The sequence below is a fragment of the Lutra lutra genome, chromosome 5, assembly GCF_902655055.1.
Source record: "Lutra lutra chromosome 5, mLutLut1.2, whole genome shotgun sequence".
Classification (NCBI taxonomy): Eukaryota; Metazoa; Chordata; class Mammalia; order Carnivora; family Mustelidae; genus Lutra; species Lutra lutra.
This window is the reverse complement of record NC_062282.1, coordinates 36,389,992-36,402,001: the sequence shown is the minus strand read 5'-3', so window position 1 is coordinate 36,402,001 and position 12,010 is coordinate 36,389,992. Positions and strand designations below refer to the sequence as shown.

At 36.2% G+C, this 12,010-nt stretch overlaps 1 protein-coding gene and 1 non-coding gene across 2 annotated transcripts in view; both read left to right on the top strand.

The window, feature by feature from the left end:
* HCN1 (hyperpolarization activated cyclic nucleotide gated potassium channel 1) overlaps positions 1-12,010 on the top strand; it is a 416,455-nt gene that overhangs the window by 258,122 nt on the left and 146,323 nt on the right. The gene's annotated exons all lie outside the window — the stretch shown is intronic.
* Positions 4,326-4,431, top strand: LOC125101421 (U6 spliceosomal RNA). The gene has a single exon (XR_007127834.1). It is a non-coding gene; the product is annotated as a U6 spliceosomal RNA (small nuclear RNA).

The window sequence follows — 12,010 nt, the reverse complement described above, 5'->3', positions numbered from 1 at the left end:
GGGATAAAGAGCAGGGTAGAGAGGGTTGAAGGACAGACATGGAGGGGAAGATTTCCAGTATGATAGCTTATTCTGAAGAGACATCTCCAGTAGAAACACTTGCTCACTTACTCACATATCTGGGGACTTCTGGCTCTTGATTGCTCCAGTATCCTAGTTCCCGGCTGATGTTCACTTCTTCCTCTTTCATTCCCCACCCTTTGAAGGTATTAGCCTCTAAGATACTGATTTCTTGCATCTGAAGTACCTCTCATTAGGTACTTGTAAGTAGTGGGTAAACATCCCCATGGTAAACTGTTCCAGTGTTTCCATGAGACTCTCTCATCCTAATACCTATACCCTGGTTCTTTCAGGATATGAAATAATAGGTTAGAGTCCTTTAAGGTTGTTCAACAAAGGAAGCTTTATAGTGTCACAGTATGCCACACTATCAGCTCCCCCAAACAAGGCACATAATATTTGATACTTTTAAGCAAGCCCAGTCTGACACAGTTTGATATTCATCCTTAATTCCTTTAAGTGTTGAAAAGGATACCTGGCAAAAACATAAATTCCTCATCATTAATGCTTCCTGATACAAAGGGATTTATATGCAAAAGGAACATAAAGACACCACTGTTTACTTCCTAATATTCTGTAGTGAAGATTAGTCATGCCAATGCAAATGAGCAATTTGTGCTTTGGTAATTCTCCTGGGTTGGATTATATCAATGGCATAGAGAATTAGGTATAAATCTCCAAATCATAATAAAGTACTTTTACAGACAGGTATTAGAACTTACTACAGGCAAACTGCCTTTATCTATAACTCCTCCTCAAGGAAGCAATTCCCAGATGGCTATTGTCCATAAGCATAGTATTTGCTTCCATTTTTACAATTGTGTTTGCTTTCTGTTCCCACTTCTGTGTTAATCTCAGGACCCAGCTGTTGACAGTTACATTGATTTATCAGCATCAGAGTCTAACTAGAAGCTTACTATTATTTTCCTCATGGGCTTGCCAGCCTAAACATATGACCTTTTTCCTACTATAATGCCATTTAGAAAAGATCAGATTGCTTGGTTTTTTAAAGCTGCTTGCAAAACAATATTAAATAGATTAGAAGTCCATTAATGCTATCATCATTATTTTTTAGCTCAGGCAAGCTCTGTGATAGGTGATTGCCCTCATTTTATATATGCATAAATATTATATAATATAAATGTAATGATATATTAAAATAGGTAGAAACACATGCAATGGGTTAAACATGTTTAATCTTTATGTTTGCATATATTTTGAATAAATATCGTTTAATGAATATGTTTTCTCACCTTATGTTGCTTAAATTTTAGCAGAGTGTATTATAGTCACTTTTTCTTTGATCATTCTAAATATGGTTAAGACAGGATTCAAAGACAATTAAAAAATGTGGTTTCTTTATTCATAAAATCAATTCTCAAACCTTCCCCCCACAAGATGTAATTCACATGAAACTGCCTCTTTAGAATTTTGGGGTATCCACTTTCCCATATGTAAACTTGTGTGGTGATAATTCTATGTGTCATTCTAATAAGAGACATTCCATGCCTGTCTCCAGCCTTGTCAACTTGACTTTGTAAAAATATGTACCTCAGCATATTTAGAATTTCTATTTTTTTCCTTAATATTTGTCCAGTGGTCTAAACGAGATTTTGAAGTCTGCCTGACAGTTTTTGTTGCTCTTGCTTTTGGTTTCTTTTCTGGGAGGTGTTGGTAGGGTTGACATTTTCCACCATGAAGTCAAGTCCACTTTAGCATGACCTTGATTTTTTTTTTCTCTCTGCACTAATGAGACCCTGGGTAGCTCTTATTTAAGGAAACTGCTTTTGTCTTCTTGACCATATTAAATTGATCATAGCTGACTATGGGTAACCTATTGCTTCATGGATTTATTTACATTTTGAGTACATTCAAATCAAAGGGCTTTGAGAAAAATTCTTAGTTTTGTTTTGGGTGTCACGATTAAGAAGATTACACTGTATTTCTTCCAGTTACCTGCTGGAGGCAGTGATCTTGTATTTATTTTAGCAATGAAATTGGATATAACACGATCACTTTCTCTGCAATAGCTATGCCATGACGAAACAGCAGTTTAAAGGTCAAATACTACAGAACCTAGGAAACACTAAACTATAGATTCTGTCCTTAACCTAACTTAGTACTAAATACTCATTTAAAAAATGGGTCTTCTGATAATTGCTGTGTGATTTTTCCAGATAATAATATATTGCAGAAATGTTTACATTAAGATAGTCAGAAAAGTTAATTATTAATGGCAATTTGTTTAATACTAAATTATGAGTAGCCACTTAATACCTCAGGCCATCCATCAAAAATAGTCAATTCGCTAATATTTAATGCCTGACACTGCACTAAGTGAAAACTACATTCGGATGTTCTCATTACTTACTGAGTTTTGAGTCCTACGCAGTTTTAACTAGTTCAGGATCCTGGCAAAGCAAAATCAAACTTTATTATATTTAAATGTGTTCTCTGTCATTTGGTCCCTACATGGGGAATAATTCTGGGAAGCCCAGGAAATTCTAAAATTTGGCAACACAGGGTTATGCATTGCCGTTATCTTTTTTAATGAGCTGGGAGTGGTGAGGAATAGGAAGGAAAAGGATGACTCAGGGTCCCCTGCTCACCAAGGATTCATGACTTACTCAAATACAGAGAAGCCTTTACCACTTTTATTCTCTATCCTAAAAAGAACACTGTAATATATTGAAAATAATCATATTCAATTGATTATATTTCAGAAAGCAAAAAGCATGTTTTTTGTTTTGTTTTCATATACACAAAAATCATGGGAAGCTACATAAGAACACCATATAAATACTACTACACATTTATAAGTGGGCCATGCAGGCTCACCTCATAGGAACTCTAAGAACTATTTTCACTAGGCTAGTCACATTTCCACATGTGATCACGGACCACATTTGTTACATCCAATGTCAATGTTAGATTTGTCATCCTCATTTAAGGGAACCAACGCAACTTCTGTTAGGTTGTTGTCAGTTGATGTATATTGGGTATGTGTTCCATCTTTGGTTCCTGACGAAAATATGTAAATGATGATATTTGCGTTATTAGAGTGGCATTTCAAATTTAACTCTGAGCACTTTGAGTCCAGAAAAGCAAAAGTGTATCGTTGTGAGAGGACATTTGCCTTCCTCCCAGGAGAAAACAAGTGAGGAGGAAACTCTACGAAAGCATGTCTGAAAATTAGCAAGGATGCTAATCCCCCGAAAAGGCACTCATGAAGGAAAGCATACCTAATAAATTTGAAATGTTTTATATTATTTCAGTTTTAAAATCACCATTTAAATACATGATGAGTTATTTATACCATCTGTTATACAGATATCAGTGAGAGACTAGTTGATCAAATTGCTAAGGGCATCTGTTCCATTTTATTAAAATTAAAGTTCATATTTCACAGTGGAAATACCCTGAACCTTAATGAGAGATTCTGGTTTCCTTTGTAGTTCAAGGGAAGGTACTGTCTTTTCTACTTCCAACAAAATTCAACGTACCTATAGTAACATTAGCGAACAGACTAATGCTCGGATATTGTTATTCTCGGTTAAATATTTTTCCTAGATTCCATTAGTATCAGTCGCTACTGGATGTTTGTGATACAAAGATGGTTAGGCTATGGTCCCTGCTTTTAGGGAGCTTTGGTTATACTGCTGAAGACAAACAAATAAGCAGATGGTACAGTGCAATCACATGATAAATGGAAGCATAAACCCGGGGTTACATAGAGGAGAAGCTGGACCTAGCTGGGGGGGCTAACTTGGAGGGATAAAGGTGGATATTTGAGAATGTTACAAACTGATTTCCATCTTGAAAGACTAGCTGAAATGGCCAGGCAGAGAGGAAGGAGGTCAGAATGCAGATTAAGTAAGAGAAAAGCTGCCCATCTAAAGGCATGTAGGAGAGTGAATTGTCTTGTTTGGGGAACTGGAAGTACTTGGAGGTGGCAAGAACAGTCTGGGTTTTTGTATAGGAGTTAGGAGAGTTGAAGAGTGTTGCTGAAAGGCCAGGGAGGGGCTGCGTGGTGACCAGCTTGTTGTGATTTCCTTGGTAAGTTTGACTTACTCTTCAGGCTATGAGGAAACGGAGTGTGGAGGAGGCTAGGTTGGACTTGTTGCTGGCTGTTCCAAAGAAAAGACTAGAAAAGAATTCAAGTAGAGGAGGTAAATTGTAATTTGTGTTATAATTTGTAGCAACCCCACAAGGAAAATGCCAGAAAGGTACAGTGTTTTTCATTGGGATAAAGAAAACGAGGTCTGGTGCTCACTTTGGAAGAAACACGTAGTAAAATTGGAACTATACAGAGATTAGCATGATCCCTGAACAAGGATAACAGTGCAAATGTGTGAAGTATTCCTTATATTTTTGTAACCATGTGGACTGGTAGATGTTAACTATACTTTTTGTGGTGATCATTTTTGCAATATTGCAAAATATACATATGTATTTTATTTATATATATATATATATCAAACATATATATATATAAATTTTATATATATTTATATATTATATATATCAAATCATTGTGTTTTAATCTTAATACAATGTTATATGTCAATTATAGCTCTATAAAACTGGCAGAAAAAGGAGCTATATTTTTCTATTCAAAAGGGCAATAATGAAAATAAACCCTATACAGCTTTAGAAATAAAAGAGCAGAATCAAAGTCCAAGGATGGTGGAAGAACTGAAGGGTCAGTTTCATATTAACCACTGCTTATAAGATGACAGGATCTTACAGTATGATATTCTTGAGTTATAATATATTTTTGATCACAGGAGTGTTAAGTAAAAAGCAAGGCCTCAAGCCAAGTGACACGTGTTAAAACACAAAATTCAAATAAGTGAATTTAAAGATCTAACTGGCTTTATTAAATGATTCACAAATCGGCAGCATCCCACCTACAAGTAGAGGGAATCTCTGAGGAGTTGCACAAAATGGAAGATTTTTCTGGAAAGAGGGTGGGGCAAGAAAGTGATTAGCAAAAGAAAAGGATTATTACTGACAAGGTTGCTTTCCCTGAGGGGAAGTGGAGGGGATCTTATCATGCAGATCACTTCCTCTGCCTTTGCCAGACTCATTGAAACCCATCAGAATATTCTTGACTGATGAAGACTAGATTTCTGGAGGTGATTCAAACTGCAAGTAAACTGGATATTGAGCCTAGATTTGAGGACTGGGCCTAAATGACACATTTTGTGTCTGTGGTGTCCTTTTTAACACACGTGTAAGTCCTCAAGGGAAGTACTGGGCACAGAATGAGAGCATAGATACAATATAAAGGGGGAGACAGTAGAAGGATTCTTTTCAGTGGTTGTTATTTGTGTGCATTTCTTGGTTGTTTTGTGATAAACAAACAGGTACTTTAAGACTCTTAGCCTGAGAACTATTTAGGGGGTAACATGGAAGCAGATAATTGCTTAGATGCTCTTCTGCCTGGATGCTTTGGGTTAGCATGCAGTGGGGGAAGTATGACAGGGGATCAGTTAAGTGATACCAACTGAAATTACAGGCTGGTTCAGGGACAATAGAACTTATTGATGGTAAATTCAGGTTAGATGAATTTAGCATTGACACAGTTTGTCACATCTGTTTAAAGCCAAGTAGAGAACATCTTGGTAGACAGGATTAGAGGTCAAGAGAGTGGTCGGTTTTATTTTGATGGGTCATACTCAACTCTGTTCACCTCACTGAAAGTAAACTAGATTTGTTTTGGGTTTGTTGCTTGTTTTATGTGAAGGAGCAACATAGAAGAGGGAGACCAGATTAACAAATAACTAAGTTCTTGCTTGGAGTGTGACTGACCGGTCACAGCTCACTCAATAGTGAATACGAATATATAAAGAAGTTCTATCTCAGTCTAGTAAATGCTGCCTCAGAACCCATGTGATGCCTTCAGATTTGTATCTTGATGGGATAGCAATGGTCGTTTGGTTATGAAGGTTTGTTTTCTTGAACTTCTTTACTTTTCAAATGATACATTTTATTAACATTCAGAGTATACTACAAGGCTCAGTTATTTCTCTTAAATTTTGAAGACAACATGCTAGGCTTTGAGATACTTTAATCCTTTTCAGTTTAGCTTTAATCCCTTGTATTCTATGTTCATAGGGATATTTTTGGTCATTTAACTTCCTGAAAGAGAGACCTTTCCACAAATCTGTTTTATTATGACTTATTCCAAAGGGTAGATTATTGCCTTTGAAAATGCCTTAGTTCACTATCTAATTTGTCTTTTAAAATATCTTAGTGTGTTATAAAATACTGTTTTATTCCAACATGGGTAATGCCATCCAGATCACTACTTTAACCCAATTTTCCTGCCCCTTCTAACTCCTTTCATTATATTACCATTGTAAATACTAAATGGTCTTCTCCCTTTTTTTTCTACCTCCGAAATTTCTCTACTTAAATTTTGTCAAAAACACCCACCCATTTTGCTTATGAAATTTGCTCCTACATGCTGTAGCTTCCAAACTTTGGAGAAAATACGTAACAAGAATCAAATATGAATATCTTCAAATGGCAAGTATAATTAGGATTCTCAGACAACCATGCCATTATCAATGTGTAGCACTGACTAATAATAAGAACAGTAATACTGTCATACTGTCATTTATATTTTAATGGCACCTATTGGCTTCCAAAGAATGTCAATATATTTTACCTTTTCTGGTAAAGCTGCCCTACATTTCAAGAGTGTTGATATCAAGTAAATTTATAGAAATACCTTATTCCTTCCTTATTTTTTTTTCTTCCTGACTTATTTTAATACTCCCGCTACTCCCTTGCTTGGCTTCCACCTTCATCATAAATGATAAATGCTCTAGGATGTAGTCTCTTATGTGTTATTCATTTTCTATTTGAAGTTTCTTGTAGCCCTCGCTATTCCTCATCCAAAGCTAACCCACGGACATATCAAAGCAAAGGTAATCTGCCTCTACGCTATCTTATGTATACCTGATTCACATTTACTCCCATCCTATCTTCTTTCATTTGAAAGATCCTATATCTCATATTTGCCTTTAATTTTATGGTATTCAAGCTTTATCCTTCCCTAAATAATTTGTCTTGGGATGCTCTTCATGCTTTGTTCACACTGTGCTTATCTATGCTCATACAATTTTAGTGTCTTGGGAGTCAATCCTGAAACCTTTGGGGCCAGCAAGGAACCTGTAGGCATGGCAAGAGGATATTTGAATAATTACTTAGAAGTAACATGCAGGCATTTAAGTCAAAACCTTCCAGAAACTGTGACATTGACTTCCTAACCTAAAACAGAAAGACTCAAGGTATTTCTAGCCTCTTAGAAGAAGATATGGGAGCGATTTTTGAGTACACCATGCTTTTTCTTGATTCTTTTTTTTTTAAATTTTATTTTTTATAATTTTTCTTGATTCTGATTGGAAAACTAGGTACTCTTCTCCCAGACCTCATTGACAGTGTGATCAAAGTTCCATCTCCACTGTCCAGAGAACCTGCTATCACAGTGCTACCAAGGACAGCATGCGGATTGTACATGAGGGAGGCTGTTTTGCTACACCTTCTCTAGGCAAGCCTGGGGTAGAAATACACATATGCCCACCCGGGCAAATACAATAGATGACTTTGTTAACCTTTGTTATCAGTGCCTAAGGAAAGGTGAAGATGAAAGAATGTTGACTCATCGGAGCAGATTAATCATTTTAGAACTAGCTGGGGAAAATCTGGCATGAGTCATGGAAGCGATGCACAAGAGAAATCATTAAGCTTTGAATGTTTACCTCTTCTCTCTGAGCAGTCCCTACTGACCGAGAAATGCATGCTGTTAATCATTAAGACATTCTCTTGCATTGCCAGTAAGCTAGAGCTGTTTCCTTCCACATCAGAGGAAGTTAAGGAAGACATCTATATGATGTGTCTGGGGATGTTCTTTATAGTCTATCAGTTTGTGGAAACTTCAGCATTTTGCCTAAGTAAGGTATTACAGGTCAGTTTTCTACAGGAATTGTACTAAACAGTATGCTCTTTGCAGGAATTTCTAATTATTATGCCTCACAAACAAAATGGTCAGAGGTATAGGAGGTGTTGGCATTAGGTAATATTATAACTGGAAATAAGAATTCTACCAAAGTATTCAGGAATACTCCCCGTTCGGGTAACATTTGCCTTTTTATGGTCATATTTTTTATCATGCATTAACAGACTAAAAATTGCTTTTCTAAAAGTAAACTAACCCTAGTTTTCCTCTCGATGCTATAAGAGAATAGCTAGCATATGTTCATTAGCATTATTTCAAATGGAGTCCACTGGAATTCACAGAGAACCTACTTCACATTAATATGTTCTTTGGATAGTAATATCATGGTTAAATATGGAATAATTGTCCATATATTTTTATTCTGACTTTAAAGAATTAAAATGAGCTCATCAGGGGCGCCTGGGTGGCTCAGTGGGTTAAGCCGCTGCCTTCGGCTCAGGTCATGATCTCAGGGTCCTGGGATCGAGCCCCGCATCGGGCTCTCTGCTCGGCAGGGAGCCTGCTTCCTCCTCTCTCTCTACCTGCCTCTCTGCCTGCTTGTGATCTCTCTCTGTCAAGTAAATAAATAAAATCTTTAAATAAAATAAAATAAAATGAGCTCATCAGAAATGGGAATTTTGTCTGAATCACCATTTCCTAGTCTACTAATAAGCTGGTAGAATCAAAAGCTAGAGGAGGAGAAAAAAAGAGAGAGAAACTAACAAATTGTTTCAATTTTTTTTCTTTCTGTTTTATAGTTTGTTTGCTTATAGATTTCCAAGTCAGTCTATATCTGAATTCAGAGCTATGGCTGCAACAGGATAGTCTGAGACTCAAAAATCAATCAATCAGTTTCTTTTCTCTCTCTCCCTCTCTCTCATTTCACACACACACACACACACACACACACACTGACACTCAAATGTAATGTAAATGGAGAATTGATTTATCAGAGACAACTGAAACTCCAGGGATTTAAGCTTTCTAAATACCAGTAAAAAGTGTATTTGGTTTGATTCTATTGATCAAGAAGTTGCTTTTTGCCTCTGTTAAGTACTATTTGGTATTTGAATTTTCTGTGAAGTTGTATATGAGGTCAGGGAGTCCACACCTTATAAAACCTACATTTGTCTAAGGCTTATGTGGACTTAAGGAGTCAAAGCAGAATATTCTCTCAGAGCAGTAACTCTGACACGGAAGCCTCATATACCAAGAATACAGAGTACACATCATAGGATAAGAGCTTTAAGTTGGAATTAGGCTTCTAAAAATAACTGCAAGTGCTCAATCTTTCAGCTTTTTATACAGGAGAGGATTTCCTAGGCTTATCCTGTTAGATTGCATAATCAATATACCAAATTCTAGCATTGCTTATAATTTAAGGCTTTATTTGTTTGTCTGCAATTTAAGGTCATGCCTTTAGAATTAAGTAACATGTGCTGTTGCTGATTTGTGTAGTTACTATTTTGCTGTAAATAAGAAGGTGAATTTGGGGCACCTGGGTGGCTTAGGCAGTTAAGTGTCTGCCTTCTGCTCAGGTCATGATCCTGGACTCCTGGGATCAAGCCCCATATTGGGCTCCCTGCTCAGCAGGGAGCCTGCTTCCCCCTCTACCCTTCACCCGACTCATGCTGTTGCTCATTCTCAAATAAATAAATAAATAAATAAAGATGAATTTAATAGCATTTTTCTTCTTTCGTTCTTTCTTTCTTTCTTTCGTTCTTTCTTTCTTTCTAAGTCCAAGCTGCCTCTACTACAGACACACACAAATGGGACTGTGGTTGAAGCTGCAGGTTCTGTGTTCTGCAACTGTTACATAAACTTATGCTTCCCACACTCAGACTCATCTCTTCTAATCTGGAGCAAAGCTATTTTTGTGGGTTGAAATGTGCCCCCAAAAAAGATTTGTTGAAGTTATAATGCCCAAGTGGCTGCCAATGTGACCTTATTTGTGAATAGGATCAAATAGATGTCATCAAGTTATGATGAGGTCATTAGAATGGGCCTTAATCCAGCATGACTGTTGTCCTTACAAGAAGAGGAAAACATCCTGTGACAACAGCAGCAGAGATTGGAGTGGTGTGGCCACAAGCCCAGGAATGCCAATAATTACAGCCTCCACCGGAAGTTGGAAGAGTCAAAGGAAATCCGGCTGACTTTACTACCAAAGTTTTAGGTTACAGAACAATAAGAGAATAAATTTCTTTGGCTTAAAAAAAAGAAAACATCTTTCTAAAGTAACAGGATAATTTTAACCGGTATCATTTATCTTTTAAATTTGTGATAGAAATAACTTTGGCGTAGGGAAATAGTTTTCTATACAATTAATTAGCCACTGACCTAATAAGCATGCATTTTTCTGAAATAGGTAACTCTATGTTAATTTCGGGTAATACAGATCACAGTGGATGCCCTCATCATTTTGCCCAGAAAGAACGTAATAGTAATTAGACTTGTAATATCACTTTCAAAATGGCAATGGTTTAACCCCAAGCCATGGTTGATTTTTTTCCCTCTTAAATACCCATATGTAAGCAGAGTACAGGATAGCAATTATTAAGCAATTACTGCTTAAATTACAGTTGTACTGTGTCTGCAGTTGGCAGGTCAGAAACCCAATGGGAAGATACTACATCTTATCATGAGGCCATAGGCAAGTTAATGAAACTCTGAACTTTATCCTCCTCAGTAAAATGAAGATAATAAAGGCTGTTCTAGCTGTTATAATGTTGCTGTGATCATCATCAGGTCAAATTAGATACTTATTGTAGGAGATCTATATAAACCATGCTCGATGTTTTTGTTGATAGTGGTGTTTTGATTATTGTAGTGACGATGCCAAGCTAATGGAAGCAATACTTGCAGGCATGTAAAGACATGAGCATTTTTTGTTTGTTTGTTTGTTTGTTTTTCAATCCTTAGGCAAACTGGATGAGACCATGGGCAAGTAACAATATTTTCTGACTTTGATATGTATTGTTCCTTGCATATTAGATTAAAATAGAGTTGGATAGTATGAATATACTTATTTATGTGTGTATTTAGCTAGTTGGTTATTTTAATCATAAAATTAGGGGTATTCTTAAACTCCATTTGCTCATAAGAAGGATAGCCTAAAGTTTTGCCCAGATCTCCTGCAATTCCAACTTTTTATGAGTCTATAGCTATGTCATTCTACCATAGGGAAAAAAAATTGTTTCATGGGTCAAATCTTTTATTTTATTTCACTCTCCCTTCTTAACTCTGGTGGCTGAGCCCTAGTCCAGTAGCAAATCAAGGTAGAAAAAGAAAAAAACAGAGAAATTTATCATACCATCATGCTACTACATGTTAAGGAGGGCAAATTCTACCATTGCTAGGGTGGGATTTCAGAATCTGTTATAGGTGAGAGTTTCATTTTTGGAATAATGGAAAAACTAGTTTAACCTCAACATCAATAACCAATTATTAAGTTTCTTGACAGCTTACACATTTCTTTTCTACATGGCTTAAAATTCTCTATAGTTATGCTGATCTCTGAACATCAGATTTTAATAAACTTCTTCATGATGTGTATGTTTATAAAGAGATTAAAATTGTCCCCAGCAGCAGAAAGTACTATAAACAAATTGTTAAATGAAAACACACACAGGTACACACACTATTAATAAATTTAGACCCTCGTGCAGAGAACTAAGCTAGATAAAATACACCTAAACACTGTATTATATATCAGTGCTTTTATATACAGCCACCATGGGTACCAGCCTTTTATATAATGCCTCTCATTTAATCTTCATAAGAAGTACAGATTCTTTATACATTACACATCTGTCACACAATTGACATATATGCAGATTATCTAGGATGAAAAATCCAATGCCGTGTTTTATATGGTAACGAACATTTTTATAAACCAATAATTGCGTATGTAATAATTTATGTTCTCATTACTTTTTTAAA